The sequence below is a fragment of the Myotis lucifugus genome, unplaced genomic scaffold, assembly GCF_000147115.1.
Source record: "Myotis lucifugus unplaced genomic scaffold, Myoluc2.0 scaffold_85, whole genome shotgun sequence".
Taxonomy (NCBI): Eukaryota; Metazoa; Chordata; class Mammalia; order Chiroptera; family Vespertilionidae; genus Myotis; species Myotis lucifugus.
The window spans coordinates 4,566,345-4,583,830 of NW_005871133.1; the positions used below are offsets into that span (position 1 = coordinate 4,566,345).

Here is a 17,486-nt window from a genome sequence, read left to right on the forward strand (position 1 = left end):
ATATATTCTCTCAGATAGTGGGATCCCTTTTCATTTTGATGCTGGTTTCTCTTGCTGTGCAGAAGCTTTTTAGTTTGATGTAGTCCCATTTATTTATTTTTCCCTTTGTTTCTCTGGACTTAGGAGATGTATCAGCAAAAATTCTGCTATGTCAGTTGTCTGAGATTTGCTGCCTGTGTTTTCTTCTAGGATTTTAATGGTTTCACAAATTACATTTAAGTCTTTATCCATTTTTAATTTATTCTTGTGTATGGTGTATGGACCTGAATAGATACTTCTCTAAAGAGGACATACAAATGGTAAGTTTATGGTCTACTTTCTTTTTTTTCTTTTTCTTTTTTTGTATTTACCTGTCTAATTTTCCCAACACTGATCTTGGTCTAATTGCTGATTGTTCTACAGGCTCCCTCCATAGAGATTACAGGATCTATGGCAGGGATAGTAGCTGGAGAGGAAAACAGAGTTTCAGAAGCTTTTGTAAATACTACCAGTAATACATACATATTGTTAAGCCCAGATTTCAGGATCCCCAAAAGACCACCAGGGAGCCAGCCGAGTCTGATGCAAAAGCAGAGAGTCTTTTATTCAAACCCGGGTTTGGCTCCCCTACCCTCCTTACTGACGCAGTGGCAAGTGGCAGAGAGACCAGCCCTGTGGGGAGAGGGGTTTTATAGTAAGGGGAGGAGAGAGGACTGTGGGCCCTGCCGATTGGCCAGGTACAAGTCGGTGTCTCGTTACACAGGATGTGGTCGTATCTATGGCGCGCACTTCCCTTGATTATCATTGGTTAGTTTAAAGAAATCCTAGGTGTGGCTAGCAGAGGCTTGGGCTTCTTCCGGGAAGAAGCTCCTTGCTGAGCACATGGCTCTGCCCAAAAATGGAGGATTCAGGGCAAGATGGAGGGCGTAGCCCTCGCCCTTTCATTATGAGTGCAAAGGTACATATGAATTTATTTGTCAATCTGTAGAGCCAACAATACTCAAGCATGTAAATCAAACCTTTCACCATTGAAGAGAAGCTACAATGAACCTCCTACATAAATATTCATTTGAAAATCTGCCACTGGACTGTTTTCACTCATTCATTCAACTAGATCCACCTGCCTATGTAATTCCAGTCTTTATTTTGTTTGTTGGGTGAAAATGGCAATCTCATCGACTTACTGTAGGCCTCAGGCTCTTGGAAATAAATGATGAACCATTCAGGAGCTACACATCTGAGACGCAGCCCACAGAATGGTTTCTGCCCTGAGAAAGGTCAGTTATTTTTGCCTTTGTCCTCTTTGCTTCTGTCATATGTTTCTTTCCTATGCTTCTGCCCAACACACACACCCTCTGTGGAGAGATGCGAAATCTCTGTTGAGTGCACCTCCGTAACAATGGAAAAATTCCTCCCCAGATGACTTGGGACAAATCGGAGCCAAACCATTTCCTTCAATCCCTGAGCACATTGTTTCCCTCCCGTGACTTCTGCAATCCAGAAACAGCTGCAAATTCCAGTAAAACAACATTGGGATCCAATTCCTGAAGCCATCTTTGTCCTTTTGTTTTTCTCTCTGGAGGGAGGAAAGGGAAGAATCCTTGAAAAGCTGCCATGGTGCATTATTTCCAAGCGTCTGTTAATGGAGGTGTGAGCCAAGCAGCCCGTTCTACTGGAGGAAAGGAGAGAGCAAAAATGGGAAAAGGGAAGATATAAAAAAATGATGGAGAAAAATTCGAGTGAGTGAAATAAAATTACACAATGGGGGCGGGGGAGCGAAAACATTGCTCATGCAAAGCATTTGAAATGCGCTCTTCAGAAGGCTTCATCTCACCTTGCTTTCCACTTTGGGTGAGCAGGGAAGCCAGTCTATTTTAGTATTTAATTTGGACCCTTCATACTTGAAGCTAACCGAATCAGAGGACATCAGGATCTATAAAAATGATACTGTGAACTGAAGGTGCCTAAAGAAGATACTATTTCACAAAATTAATTGCAGTAACACACTTGCAACCTCTACAATACACGTAAGTGGTGTGCCAATTTACTGATTATTTTTTACTTGCCCTTTCACATTCACTCTCTAGCCATTTTTACTCCTTGCAGTGCCTGGGAGATTGGTCTTCAGGGATGAAATGAATGCTTGCTGTCTGGCTTCTGGTGCGGGTTAGCTCATGGGAAGCATCACCAGGAGGAGATTGCAGAGTAGAAAGAGTGAGGTTGAGATATTTGTTTTGTGTTTCCCACCCCATGGGTCACACAGGTGGGATGCTTCTCTCTATTGAAGTTCACAGCTCCTGGGAGAGGGGAGTTGCCCTTCCCCTTTCAGCAGCTCTGCTCAGCTGCTTCCCTTGGCCCCTGCATGTGTGGGGGTTGGGTAACAGAATCTCACTGCTGCTTATCCCTGGGTACTGCATTTTCCTTTTCCAATTCCCTAAACCTCACCCACACCTTTATAAATAGATTAGTCCCTTAAACTCTCTTTAATTATACAGTTTTTAGTGTGCTCTCTGTTTCCAGAAGGTGTCCTGGCATAATTTTTCTCTTCAGCTAGAGCTAGACTGTCTCTTGGGTACAGTCTTATAGGATGCCTTGTGTCTCCTTCAAAACATCTAGCACAGTCCATGCACAGAGTAAAACCTGGCCATTAATGTTATTGATCATCTCAGGAAAGTCCTTCACTTACTTTGGTCTCTCTTTTCAAGGTCACACTAACAGATCCATTTAGTGAATCATACATGATTCCACCTGCTCACACAATGTCTGCCTATCATTGCCCAATGCCTGCATGCAGTGGAATTTTGCTGCTTATGGTAAGCAGTGTGGTGTAATGGAAATAGTGTTTGGGAGCCTTACAGACCAAGGTTTAACACCCAGCTCTGGTCCTTACTAGTTGGGTAACATGGGAAAAACTACTTAAAGTTCCCGAGAACCCCCGTCATCTACAAATGTGAGATGCAGAATCGCCACATCTCCTCCCCCTTGCTCCTTCCCCATCTTTACCACTGTGGCCAAGTGGAGTTCTTTGTCCCCAGTTTGAACACCATGGTTGGACAGAGCCAGGTTCCTGAAGAAGAGGGGATAGAGAAGAAAAGGAGAGAAAATGACAGAAGGTTTAGATCTATTTGGGAACATTATCATCATTAATTATGATCTATGTTAAGTATGCTTGGGGGAGATGTGGAAGAAACTGTGATACCTAAAGAAGCTAAGGAAAAAGCGTATGAAGAGGTGTAAAACATAAACGGGAGGGAATATTCCAGTGCTGCTGGTCTGAAGTGATGGTGCTATATTAATAGTCTTTCAATGGGACCAGACTGAAGCAAAGAATGTGTCCCATGTAGAAAACAAGACACTAAGTAGAGAACATGTTCAAAAGAGAAACATAGATGTGACCATAATTCCTTCCACCTCTTAAGTGAGTTGGTTTGTAACTTGTAAGTTCCCCCAAAATGGAATTTTTAATTTCCCAGCCCTACCAATGAAGTGAACACCATAATCCAAACCTCTTCAAACAAGTTGATTTACTTTTAATATTTTCTTTGAAAGACAGTATCAAATCTAAATCTCTTTTGTAAAGATTTAGAGCTTGTATATAATTTAGATAAAAGGCTTTTTTAACCCCTAGAGTGCCGGGAGCGCGATCGCACTCCTCCTGCAGTGTCACTATTAGATGCTAGTAGTTCACTCTTTATTGACAGATGGCACCTAAGTGCAGATTACTTATGATGCCGAATGTTTGTAGTTCTAAAATTGACCACTGGCATTTATCTGCCTAATTTTTTACAGATACTACGATTTTATGAAGTTTACTCAGATTTTGTAGCCCTAAAGCTTCGAAATGGTGTCCAGTTCTAAGTCTGCTTTTATTAGTGATGATGATATTGCTAAATATGTCCATTCTTGCAGTGAAGGTGACGATTTTGTGGAAGATATTGGAGAAGGGTGTCCCTCTATTTTAACATTATATGTTTTGTTCAAATTTTTTTTCTACTTGTATTTTATAATACAATCAGCAAACAATATATGTCAAAGATGAAAACAAATGTAGTAAAGGTTTCCTTAAGTTTTTGAATATGTAACTTCATTTACTTGCGATTCATAATTTTTTTCCTAAACTGCTGTAAAATCAGCAAAAATGCCTTGGCAATTTTAGCATAGTTCCTAGGATATTGGTTGGCACTCAAAGGGTTAATTTGGAAAATCATTAGGATTGACATTCTCCTAGTTGGTTATGCCAGCCATTGCAATGCCCCCAAAGGGTTTTTTTCACCTCCTTTACTCCTGTCTCCATGATAAACAATAAAGAGCACTTCACAACACTGAGAATCAAATAGTACGATGGAGCTCCATGCACACATATTTAAGTTGCTTGAAGTCAACTATATGCTCAACAAAAGGAAATAATACAGATGAATATATACATATATGTGTGATTCCCCCACCCCCGACAATATGGCCCTTCAATTCAAGCCAACTTCTTCATCTGGTGCTTCACCAAAGAAACAACCATGGCCATCTGTTCCAACTCTAGGGAAAAACTGGCTGTGGTGAACTTACTGCGAGATGGCACAGAATGCATGAAACCATCTGATCTGTGCTGTATGAGTGATTTAAGATATTTTTGTGGTTAATTTTTTCCTATGTATGATATTTGCCCTATGTGTTGACTTCAGAATCCAAATTCTAACCATGGTCTAAATGACTATTGCGTGTCATTTCAAGTAGTCAGACCCTCAGCATACATGAAAAGTGACTGCTAACGATACCCAGTATTACTCTGAGGTTAATTTGGAAACTGCTTACGCAGCCTCATAGCTGTGAAGACATCTGCATCATCGTATTCCCTCCAAAAGATTCCTTCTGTCAATACTGGCATTATTTTTTTTAATTTTATTTTTCAATTACAGTGTAAATTCAATATTATTTTGTATTAATTTCAGGTGTACAGCATAGTGGTTAGACCAGCGGTTCTCAACCTGTGGGTCACGACCCCTTTGGCGGTCGAACGACCCTTTCACAGGGGTCGCCTAAAACCATCCTGCATATCAGATATTTACATTATGATTCATAACAGTAGCAACATTACAGTTATGAAGTAGCAATGAAAATAATTTTATGGTTGGGTCACAACATGAGAAACTGTATTTAAAGGACCAGAAGGTTGAGAACCACTGGGTTAGACAATCATATATTTTACAAAATGATTCCCACCAATATTTCAACTACCCACCGGACACCATACATAGTTACTACAATATTACTGACTACATTCCCTATACTATACTTTATTTTATTTTTTTAAATATATTTTTATTGATTTCAGAGAGGAAGGGAGAGGGGGGAGAGAGAGATAGAAACATCAATGATAAGAGAGAATCATTGACTGGCTGCCTCCCGCACGCCCTGTACTGGAGATTGAGCCTGCACCAAGGCAGGTGCCCTAACCAGGCATCGAACCGTGATCTCCTGGTTCAGAGGTCGATGCTGAACCACTGAGCCTTGCCAGCTGGGTCCTATGCTATACTTTACATCCTTGTGACCATTTTATAACTACCAATTTGTACTTCTTAATCTCTTCACCTTTTTCACCCATCCCCCCAACCCCAATAATGACATTATTGATATTTTCAATTAGTTATTTAAAATATTTACTGACTTACCTACTATCTGATAGAAGTTGATTGGCCATAGCTTAAACAGTTGTTTTATTTGGGAAAGCCTAGTTGACTATGATTAGTTGTTCTTAAGTTTCATTTTCTCAGATTTGAGTGCACTGATTCTGGCTTATATTGACTAACAACACATTAACGCCACCTCAAATTAATGGCCTCCTTGTTTAATTACTCTAACATCTGGAATGTCCAGGAAACATTCTTCTATAATCATGAACCAGCCTGGAAGATATAGGAGAGTCTACTTGTGAGGCGGGTCAGGGGGAGGGACAGTTATCCAGAGTCTAGGGGTGCCAAGCCTAGTGTCAGGTGTCTCACTGGTCAGGCCCAGCCAACAACCCATGAGCACTGAGATGAGGAATCCCCTGGATCAGAACCATGTGGACCAATAAGAAGCAGGCCAGTGCTGTATGTGTCCAGGGGCCAGACAGGTGAGCATCTGAGCAGAGAAGTCAGGACACAGAAGTGGTGCACACCTGGGAAGGGCAGGAAAAAAGCAATTCAGGAGCTGACTGGAGAGTAGCATCAAAGGCCAAAATAATTCAGGCAGAGAGTCAAGAGCCTAGACAAGGAGACAGGACCACAGCTATGTGGTAGAGACTAAGTGAAGTGAGCACAGGCTTCAGAGTCGAGCAGACCCAGGTTTGAATCCAAAGGCAACTATTTATCTGCTGTGTAAACCTGGGCAAGCCACTTAACCTCTCTGAGCCTCTGTTTCCTTGACTAAAAAGGAACATAACAATTAGTCTACCTCACAGAATTGTTGTAAAGAGTATAAATAATTCATGAAAAGTGCTTGGCGCTCGGAGCACTCAACAAATGAGAGCTATTATTATTGTCAACATCACCCTCATAATTTATATTGAACCACAGAGATTTCTACGGCTCAGCTGAGAAGATAAAGCAAGTGAAAGGAGTGCTTGCCGAGAACAGAGAAACCAGGACGGGGAACCAGGGCAGTCCTCCCCAGAACTGATCACAGATGACGCCTCTCACTTATGTCTGGCCATTTGTAATTGTCAGCATGCTCATTTGTTCTTATTCTCGGTGCTGCTATCACCATTGTCATCATTGTCATTATTCCCTCCAACGAAAATAGAAAGAACTTCTGTTAAACCAGCCACACTGCTTGGGCTCGCCCCTGGCAAATCCATTTATCTTTTCTGTGGGGTGAGCTGTCATTGATATCCAGGGACACCTCCTGCTTGGGGTTTCTGACACTGTCTCTATGGTTTCTGGCAAGATCTAATTAGCTAAGTGAGGTGGGGCCCAGTGAGGTTAATAGGTTAATGCTGGCAAGGGAGATGGGGGTAGTGGGGAGGGGGACACAGGTGGTTATGAGAGATGGTGCTTATGATGGAGAGCATGACCAACACAGCCTGGTGTCACGGGGTACTTACTGGGATAGAAAACCAAGGTCACGGCCTTCTGTAGCCTCTGAGGAGTCCATGACAACATATTTCATTGGATAATGACATTGACCCCAGTGATCCTGCCTGTTTCCAACTGATGTGATTCACCCCATTTACATTGGACTCACCCTGCTCCTATTGCGCAATCCAATAACAAGCAACGTTTTTGAAGCCCTTACTGCATGCCAGGCATACTGTCTCTTGCCTCACCACAGCCCTATGAAGTTGGTACTATTGTTTGCTCCATTTTGTAGATTAATAGAGGTTCAGAGAGGTTAAGCAACTTGTCTAAGACCACACAGCTAGTAACACTGTTGAGCCAGGTTGGGAATTTAGGTTTTGCTGACTGCAGATCTCCAGCTCTGAATTAGAATGCTAACCAGTGCTTCTCACACTTTGAGTCACACCGGGAGATTTGTTAAAGTGAAGATTGTGATGCCCTACTTGGTTTGGCTCAGTGGATAGAGCGTCATCCTGTGGACTGAAGAGTCCCAGGTTTGATTCCGGTCAAGGGCACATGCCTGAGTTTCGGGCTCAATCCCCAGTAGGGGGTGTGCAGGAGGCAGCCAATCTATGATTCTCTCTCATCATTGATGTTTCAATCTCTCTCTCTCCCTCTTCCTTCCTTTCCGAAATCAATACAAATATATATATTTTTTAAAAAGATTGTGATTCAGCAGATCTGGATCGGGCCTGAAGTGCAACTCCCAGGCTATGTAGGTACTGTCGCTCCATACTTTCAGCAGCAAGGGGCTTGCCTGATAGATTTGGTTCACATAGTTGGTAGGTTCCCCCCTGCCCCGACCAGGAGCTTGGATTTTGGTCTTGGATAAGAAACTTTTAGACCATTTATGTAATGTGTATTCATTTCCTATGCTGAGTAACAAATTACCACAAAGTTAGCACCTGAAAACAAAATCCATTTACTATCTCACAGCTTCTGTGGGTCATGCCTCTGAGAACAGCATGACTCCCTGCTCGGGTTCTCAGAATGTGAGTCAAGGTGTCCGCCAGGCTGAGCTCTCATAGGGAGCTCAGGGCTCTCGTCCAAGCTCATTCAGGCCGACACAGAATTCAGTTTCTTTACTGGTGAGCTCCTGTCCCTGTTTCCTGGCGGGCTGTGTGCTGGGCCCACTCTCAGTTCCTAGAGACACATTTCTTGCCACCTGGCCCTTCTGTCCTCAGAGCCAGTAATGGAAAATCTCCTTTTGGTTGAATCCTTCTCACACTTCAAATCTCCTGTTTCTGACCTCGAGGTCCAGATTTCAAGGGCTTATGTGATTAGCTCAAGGCCACCCAGACAATCCCCCTGTCTGATTTAGAGACTAAATGACACCTGCAAAATTTCTTCACAGCGGGAGGTTGGTTTGTGTTTGAAAAACCAGGATGTGCCGAAACCGGTTTGGCTCAGTGGATAGAGCGTCGGCCTGCGGACTGAAGGGTCCCAGGTTCGATTCCGGTCAGGGGCATGTACCTGGGTTGCGGGCACATCCCCAGTGGGGGATGTGCAGGAGGCGGCTGGTCGATGTTTCTCTCTCATCGATGTTTCTAACTCTCTATCTCTCTCCCTTCCTCTCTGTAAAAAATCAATAAAATATATAAAAAAAAAAAAAAAAAAAAAAAAAAAAGAAAAACCAGGATGAAGGCTTGAGAATACCAGGGGCCAGAAATCTTGAGGGCCATCTGAGAATTCTGCTGTAACCAAGGGTTTGGGCTCCCTGGGTGAGCTGAGTTGTTGGTTGATGAGTGTTTTTAGAGTCATAGAAATTGAGACTATACAAACTGCCTCATTTCTGCTTTCATTTCTACTCATTTCTTGTAAGCCTCTCGTTTAGTATTAAAATTTACCAACAATGGCTTCTAAATAAAAATGAACTGTCTTGGGGGAGATTACAGCGAATTGAGCGAAGCCCCTTTTTCCTGTGCATTGTGCAAACTATCCTAAAACAGCAACTGACGTGTAGATCATTTGGTGTTTTTTTTTTTTTACTAACTCACAACCAATGTTCAGGAATAAGTCTCCAGATGCAATAGTGTTTACATGAAGGCAGCAACTTCTACTCAAGGAACTCTAAGTGTTCCTTAGGTGACATGAGTTAATAAATATTAGAGCCTGCATTGTGAAGAAGCAGGGTGTGTAATACCTTGCCATCAAAGATTTGTCTGAAGCCCCCTTCTTTTCTCTTTTTAAATTGATTTGCGAGAGAGAGGGGGGGAGGGAGAGAGAGAGGGAGAATCCACTTATTTATGCATTAATTGGTTGCTTCTTGTATGTGCCCTGACCGGAAATTGTACCCACAACCTTGGTGTATTGGGACGACACTCAAACCAACTGTGCTACCCAGCCAGGGCCTTACCCACCTTCTTTTCTGAGTTTTATCCTATTTTCCTCCCAATGATACTGTCCTATAGTCACATGGCTCGTACAATGTTGACCCAGCATTGTTTTTCTTCCTTGGGTTTACAAGAAGACAAGTCAGAGTAAGAAATGGGAAACCAGCTGCTAGAAACCTGAAGGGGAGGGAGTTCTCAGGGTTGTTGTTTTTGTATAGTGGGGAGAGTTCCCTCTCCAAGCAAAGCAGAGAGAGAAGCAGCACGCACACACCCTGGGGATTCTGGGTTTGAGTGTTGCCCAAGACAGCCTGCCATTAAGAGGTGGGGCCAGGCAGGACACAATCCTGGCAATGGTCTCTCCACCACAGTTCTCCTTAGTGTCTCCAAAACAGTAGCAAGATCACCACAGGAGAAATACCACAGTTTTCTTAGCCGGCTCCCAGCATGGAGCACAGCGAGGAAATGGCTGTGGGAAAATCCAACCGTCCACTGCAACCTCAGGGCAAGAAGGCCACATTGGTAGCGGTGTTTCTTCCTCCAGAGCTTGAAAGACAGGGCTGAGGTGACTGTCCTTAACTACGCTGTTGCCAACGGAACAAACTCTGCTTGGCATTTTTGGTCTCATGGCATCATTTTTGAAATATGAATCATAGCAGCAGTACATTTCTGCTGCGCCTGCTGAGACCTGCTTTATCGCTCTCCTATTGCAGCGTCAATAAAGTGATGCTGTCATTCCAGCTGGGAGGCATTTTGATTGTTCCAGATAGAAAGGGATCACATTGGGAATGGGAGTGTGCGCGAGTGGTGTGTGCTTCTGTCGTGTATGCGTTTCCTTTCTGGGCCAGGGAAGGAAATGATCTCATCTTAGCAATGTGTACACGCATTTTGATGGTAACTGATTGCTGAGTTGAGACCTTCCATAAAGTCTGCTAGCACCCCGGCAGTTTACTAATGGACAAAAAGGAGTCCTTGTTAAAGTGATCATTAACAAAACTCTTATGCCACTCTCTTCTAAATAGAAGCATAAACAGAGGGTAGTAAAATAGAGACCAGGCATAAAATGAGAGGGTTGGAGTAAATGATCTCTGAGGACCCCTTTGATTTAAAGAAAATTCCAAGTTAGACATTGGAAGACTTAGAAATGATGATACATGCCTCCAACAGGAGAGTATGAATTTAGGAAGGTAGTGGAAATCTTTTCAACCGATAAGTGAATTTGGGAGTATGGGTGTGTGTGTATATCTGTTTGTCTCCAACATTATATATACAATCTCAAAATGATGGCTCTGTTGACAGCAGACTGGAAAGGACTCAGTGATCAGCCAGAAACCCTGGAGCAATGCAGGCATTCCCAGAAGGTCTTGGCAGAAACAGTCAGACCAAGAAGCAGACTGGCTGGTCAGTGCCAGCGGGGGTGAGAAATGAACTAACTGAAGGTGGGTGGAGCACAACCCACATGGTAGAGAGGTCTGGGCAGCCTGAAATTCAATGAGCTGCTCTGGGTAGAGAGTAGCAGGGACTGTGCCTCGTGGAGAATATGGCTCAGAGGTGGGGTTTGGGTCTTTCAGGGGATCAACAGGAGCAAGAGCACAGCACCCAATCCAGGACAAATGAGATACAGCAAGGGTCACCAAAAAGGGACCCAGATACAGGCTGCTAAGGACTTAATCTCTAGGCATGAGGCTGCCTATTTAGAACCAGGAGAAATACTGGTAGTTGTGTAGCCCCAAGAGCAAGGCTGGCTTGGTGCTATTCTCTTGAGAAAACCAGCTTAGGGCTCCTTAGATTCTCCCATATCATAGAGATACTCTAGGACCTCTGCTGCGTTACCTGCCAAATCATAGAACCTGGGCATGTGACTTCCAGAAGTTTAAGATGTGGTTCCTGTCCTCAAGGACCGTATAATCTATGTAGGAAGCGAGGATAGCACATATGAGACAGAGGAAATATGTCTCTGGTGATTTCTGTGTTAGGTACAAGCTGTAGGTGTTAAGAAAAAAAGAAAAAAATCCTGTGACTGGAGAGGTCACGGAAGGTTTCATGGAAGAGGTGAGCTTTGGAAAATGGTTTGAATTTTTGCGAGCAAAGAAGAGCCAATTCTGGGCATTGGGAGTGGGAGATGTTCATGGGGGTGGAGAGAGGGTAGGATCGCCCGAGATCTCTTCCTCATCCCGTTCCTAGCCAAGCAGGAACAGGAGAGCCTCTCATTCCTGCAGGGGAAGCCACTAGCAACACGGCCGTGAGCACTGAGAAAGCAGAAGATAAAGAAAGGAAGTGGAGTTGGCTTGATAAGAGAACTCGATCAGAATGGCTGTGGAGGTAGCTCCCAGCCTCTGTATCCGCAGCTGAGTCTGTCTCAGCTTCCTCACTCGTCTCACCTTGACTGGCAATAGTGCCAATTGCAAGCCTGCCGGGCGTTTTCCTATGTGCTTCCTGCCTACGCTCCCCACCCATATCCCTCCAACTCCTCATTTCCCTTCCATTTGTTTCATGATTGCGATTGAATCATATTTTCCTATTAATTTAAACCCTTGGGATCTTGGAGCCTTAGCCAATTCGCCCCCCCCCTGCCCCCCCCATAGAGGACATCATGATACACATTGTGTTCCAACCTCTCTGGACCCCCTTGTTGGCAGAATAGGTCACCTGTTTAGCATCATCAGAAGGAGAGTCACCAGCAGGCTGACTACTCTCTATATTGAGGGGTATGAGTCAACCCAGCAGAGTCATCTATCTTCATGACTTTTACTGTAAAAAAAAAAAAGAGAGAGAGAAGAGAGAGAGTTTTAACGTATTTCTTTCACACTGGCGGTTGCCTTTCTGTCTGCTGCCACTGAAGAAATTCCTAATGGTTAGTGTCAGGTCCCAGGATACTGGCCTATAATGCTGAGAAAGGAACTGGTGTCAGAGAATCTTGGCTCGGAGCTGCCGGTTTACTCTGCAGGAGCAGCAAGAAACAGGAGCTGAGCTCATCTCTTTCCTTTAGCAGCTGCTTAAGCAGACCTGGCATTTGGTTTGCAAAGGTATATCAACTCACCCCAATTTAGAGAAATGATCTTTTCACCTTAAGAGAGTAACGAATGTACCACACCACTGAGCAGGCTTTTCTGTGGGCTTGTAGTGGGAAAAAACCAGGCACCCCACAGGGCTGTCGTGTAGACTTGGTGATCTGTGCAAGGTGCTGCTGGTGGTAGGAGGTAATGACAATGATTGACACGAGAGTAGCAATTTCCAGCAGATTGTTTTAAACCTTATTTAATCTTCTCAACAAGACTGAGAAAAAGGGGGTGATTTCATTGTTATTTTATTATCTGCGGATGAGGAAATAGACTCACTTTCTTAAGCAACAGTCCATCAGCTGCAATCCAGAAATGAACCCAGTCTGAGCCCCAGTCCTGCATCCTTCCCGATAAACCAGAGGTTCTATTCCACTGCATGGCGATCAGTTGTGAGATGTGTCACAGAATAATGTGTCATTAACAAAAAAAATTAGATCTGGTGGTGATATGTTTTAAAATAATAAATCAGAGCAGGTAACGTCTCTCTCATTTTCTTGTATTAAAATGTGCTTTAAAAAAAAAATTCTCACCTGAGGATATGTTTTTCATTGATTTTAGAGAGAGAGGAAGGAAGAGGAAGAGAGAGAAAGAGAGAGAAACATCGACGTGAGAAGGAAACATCCTGTTGCCTCACGCATGTACCCTGACCAGGAATCAAACCCACAATCTGGGCATGTGCCCTGACCTGGAATCGAACCTGAGACCCTTTGGTGCATGGGCTGATGCTCCAGCCACTAAGCCACACTGGCCAGGGCTCAAATGTGCTTTCTGAGCAAGGAGGATGGGTCAGATTGCAGTCAACTAGTTGGGAAATCATACATATCAGTTTTAACTGTGCAATAGCAAAGAAAGACTATGCCTGGGGAGACAATAGTAGCTGACATGATTATAAATTATTGCACCTGCTTTACGTCCCTGCAAAATACTAGGTTTCACCAGTTTCCTTTTGGGTCCTGCCATGAGAGTGCTTTGCTTGTGTGAATGTCATTCCTCTTGAATTTCTCCCAAAGACAAAAGTGGTGAATCCCGTGGCTCATCATGCAGCCTTCCCGATAGATCTGACCATGGACGGATACTGCTCAGAGGAACTGAATCCTAACGCACTAATCTAATAGACGTTTGCTTATAGGGAAAACTCCTATAACCAACTCCATTCTTGTTTGTACATAATGTTAGAACTACAGTGTTCTATTAGTAGGAATACATTATTACTATGTCTGTAATATAGGCTACCTGTAAACACTATTATTATGCAAATATAATGTAAACAATATTGAAGAAGTGCTGTACCACTTAGTGGGACTTAGTAGAAACACTTGAAGTACATATAGGAGCCTTTTTTAAAAAATATATTTTATTGATTTTTTACAGAGAGGAGGGGAGAGGGATAGAGAGTTAGAAACATCGATCAGCTGCCTCTTGCACGCCCCCTACTGGGGATGTGCCTGCAACCAAGGTACATGCCCCTGACGGGAATCGAACCTGGGACCCTTCAGTCCACAGGCCAACGCTCCATCCACTGAGCCAAACCGGTTAGGGCTAGGAGCCTTTTTTACAAAACATAGTGCTGTTGTGATTTTTGTCCTCCTGCTCCCCCAGCCTCCCAGAGGACACTTGGTAATGTCTGGAGACATTTATTTTTTCACTGTGGGGACTGGTATACCACTGCTATTAGCATCTGGGATGCTGCTGCACATCTTACAGTGCACAAGCCAGGCCCCACAACAAAGAATTGTTCACTCCCAAGTGGCAACAGAGCTGAGGTTAAGGACCCTTGAAACTAACATGATAAGCATATGGGTAGAAATTGATATCTGATGCAGGTGATTCGATCATAGAAGAGGAAAAAACGATTGTTACTATCCCCCGCCATCCCTCTGTCCTTGAGCTTTTAGAAGTCAGTTTTGCGGAAGTCCCCAGTCCTCGGTGGAAAGTCACTCCCAATATTTCCTGTGGGTTTTCAGGTGTTTTTTTGTTTTAGCAGTGGGCTGTTGATACTCTTTGCTTTTTTCACTGCTATTGCCTGTTCCAAACTGTTGCTTACAGCTCGGGCATCTGCTGCCCTCCTCCCAGGGTTATTTGGCTCCAGGTTGGACACCATTCTGTTTTCTCCCTCCCTCGCTGCAAATCCTGGCCAAATACCTCTTACATATGCTTATGGTGGGTTGCAAACTATTATAACAATTGCGCTGTTGTCCAGGCTTATTTGTGAATGTCTCGTCTTCCTCACTGCAAGAAATTTCTCATTGGCCATGACCTTGCATTAGGTCTAACTGTCCCACCCAGTTGCCAGAGGGCCTCACCCTCTCACATCTCACCCTGCTGTCCTTTAGGCTGTCACCTGAAAGGCCAGCTCAAAACTCACAATTCCTATTTCTTTCTTATGTAAAGCAATTTGCCTTCTTTGTTTCACTCTCTTTTTCCTCTGCCCTCGGTGGGGTGAGAGTGGGATGACTCAAATAGGAGCATCGAAATTCCTGATTGTTCCTACACAAACAACAGTAATCACTGAAAAACCCCCATATCCCCTGGGTATATTATGACAACTGTTCTAGAAGGCAAAATTGTAAGTTCTTGTTTTACAAAGAATTTTTTTTCTTCCCAACAGACTGGGGAGAAACAATGTGATTGATGTTCCAGTAAAGAGCGGTGGGCACTGGAGTTAGATCATCTGGGATTTGAATCTTGACTCCCCCATCAACTATCTGTGTGACTTTAGGCAAGTCACTTAACCTCTGTTCCTTAGTTTCCTCACTATTACAATGGGGCGGGGGGATGTGGTGGGGAGGTGGATACAGTATGTACTTCATAGAGCTGTTGTGAGAATTGTAAAAAGTAATGCATGTGAAGTGCTTTCCAGTTGAGTGGCTGACCTTGGAAGCTCCTCAACAAATGGTGAGTTTTGAAGAGTGGGATATATAAGGAACTGCCCACGTAGGAGAAAAGCATGCAAGGGGCACATTCCTATAGAGCGGGGTGAGTGTACTAAGCTACCGGGTTCAGAGACGACAAAGAGCTTCTGCCTTCAAGAACACCCAGTCTCCTGGGAAAGACGGAGAAGTAAACAAAAAACGGAGAAGTAATGCGATTCGCCAGTGCGACAGCCGACAGTCTGTTTGTACTTCTCAAAGGATTTTTACTCAGCTGTGACCATGACACCTGTTGCTGTGGGCAGGTGTTAGCTTCTACCTCACTGGAGAGTCAGTGCATATGACATTCTCCGTGCAGCGAAAGGAAGTTGGGTAGAGTGTCCCTGGGAATATGGATTTGGCCAGTCCAACTGCCTAAATCCGCAGCTTAAGGAACCAAGATGTGTCTTTGTTCTGTCTTTGCTGCCGGGCTCCCTTCTCCATGGGCAGCCTTGGAGGGGGCTCCATACCTCATGGTGGGCCACCTCTTGATTATGACTCTGGGGCTCAGCAGCATCTCAGAGTGCACAGAGGAGCCAGAATGCTGCAGGAGATTCATCGTGCCATGTCTTAAAAAAGCCTATGTTAATAATTAGAACATTAAATGCGGCAGTTTTAAGTGACTTAAATCACTTAAGCCACACTTTATTGTTTTTAATTGTTTATATTGTGAACGCATACCCTGAGTACGCACATGATGAAAATGCAACAAACATTATTCTTTGTCTGATTTCAAGCCCTTTTTACCTCGTCATCTCCCCACCCTCCCAACCTTGGATTTTTAATCATTTGTAGAGAATATTGGAAATACCTTGAGTGTCACAAAACAAAAAAGGGCATCCCCATGAAATAGCATGAATTTAAAATCAATATCAAGGCGGGGGGGGGGGGGCGGGGAGGAATCAAAGTTAAATTATTTCTCACCCCTGACCAGGATAAATTCCGAGTAGATATAATATTAAAATATATAAAATGCAACCATCTTCTCTTTTAGAGGAAAATAAAACTAAAAGAGAGTTATTCACCTTAGAGTGGGGAAGGCATTTCTAGTATGACATTAAATCCAGAACCATAAAAGATAGATATATTCAATCTCGTAACATTAAAATTTTCTGCATAAAAAAGACCATGAGCGAAGTTGAAAGACAAATGACAAACTGGATGGAAAGACTAATTGCCCTTCACATATGAGCTCCTACAAATCAGAAAGGAAAAGACCAACAGAACAATAGAAACCTGGGCAAAAAATGTGAACAGGCAGGGCCTGGAAGAAGAGGCACAATGGCTCCCACACACATAAAAGTAGGCCAGCCTCACTCACAATAGAAAAATATCCAATTCAAATGACACTAAGATATTAATTTTTGATGATCAAATTAGCAAAAAAAAAAACCAAAAAAAAAAACAACAAACCCACAAGGGTGTTCTGAAACAGGCACTTTCAGACCCTCCCAGTGGGAGTACAAGTTAGTGCAACAGCTAGAAAGAGCAATTTGGCAACAGCTAGAAAGAGCAATTTGACATTAAATCCACTTTTATGAATTTATGCTTCAGATATTCCCCAAATGTACACATAATTGTTTTTTAGAGCAAAACAGTATTAGCCATCTAAATGGCCATCCGCAGGCATTAAATAGTGGCATATCCATACAATATAATACAATGCAATAAAAAAAAACAGTGATGAAGCTCTTTATGTATTGACATAATAATCATCAATATATATTGTTAAGTGAAAAAGTAAGGTGCACAACAATGTGTATAGCATGCTAGACTTTGTGTGCAAAAAGAGAGTGTGTATGTATATGTATATAATTTTTTCCCTTATATGTACATAAACTATCTCTGTTTGGCTGGGGTCACCAGTGAAAAAATGCTTCACTGTATATCCTTTTTGTGTTTCTTTATATATTGAACTGTGTGAAGTTATCACCTATTAAAACTTTTAAAAATGTAATAAAAGAAGTAAAAAATTGTAAATCAATTGACTTAAATGACCAAGTTTCTTATTTTTTATTTTTTTAAAAATTGATTTCAGAGAGGAAGGGAGAGGGAGAAAGAGACAGAAACAATGATGAGAAAGAATCATTGATTGGCTGCTTCCTGCACGTCCTGACC

At 43.1% G+C, this 17,486-nt stretch overlaps 1 long non-coding RNA gene across 1 annotated transcript; it reads left to right on the plus strand.

Moving 5' to 3' along the window:
* The first annotated feature begins 861 nt into the window (after positions 1-861).
* LOC111826498 lies at positions 862-15,225 on the plus strand. Its single transcript, XR_002829842.1, has 3 exons — positions 862-1,256; positions 1,399-2,006; positions 15,068-15,225. It is a non-coding gene; the product is annotated as an uncharacterized LOC111826498 (long non-coding RNA).
* The last annotated feature ends 2,261 nt before the right edge of the window (positions 15,226-17,486 follow it).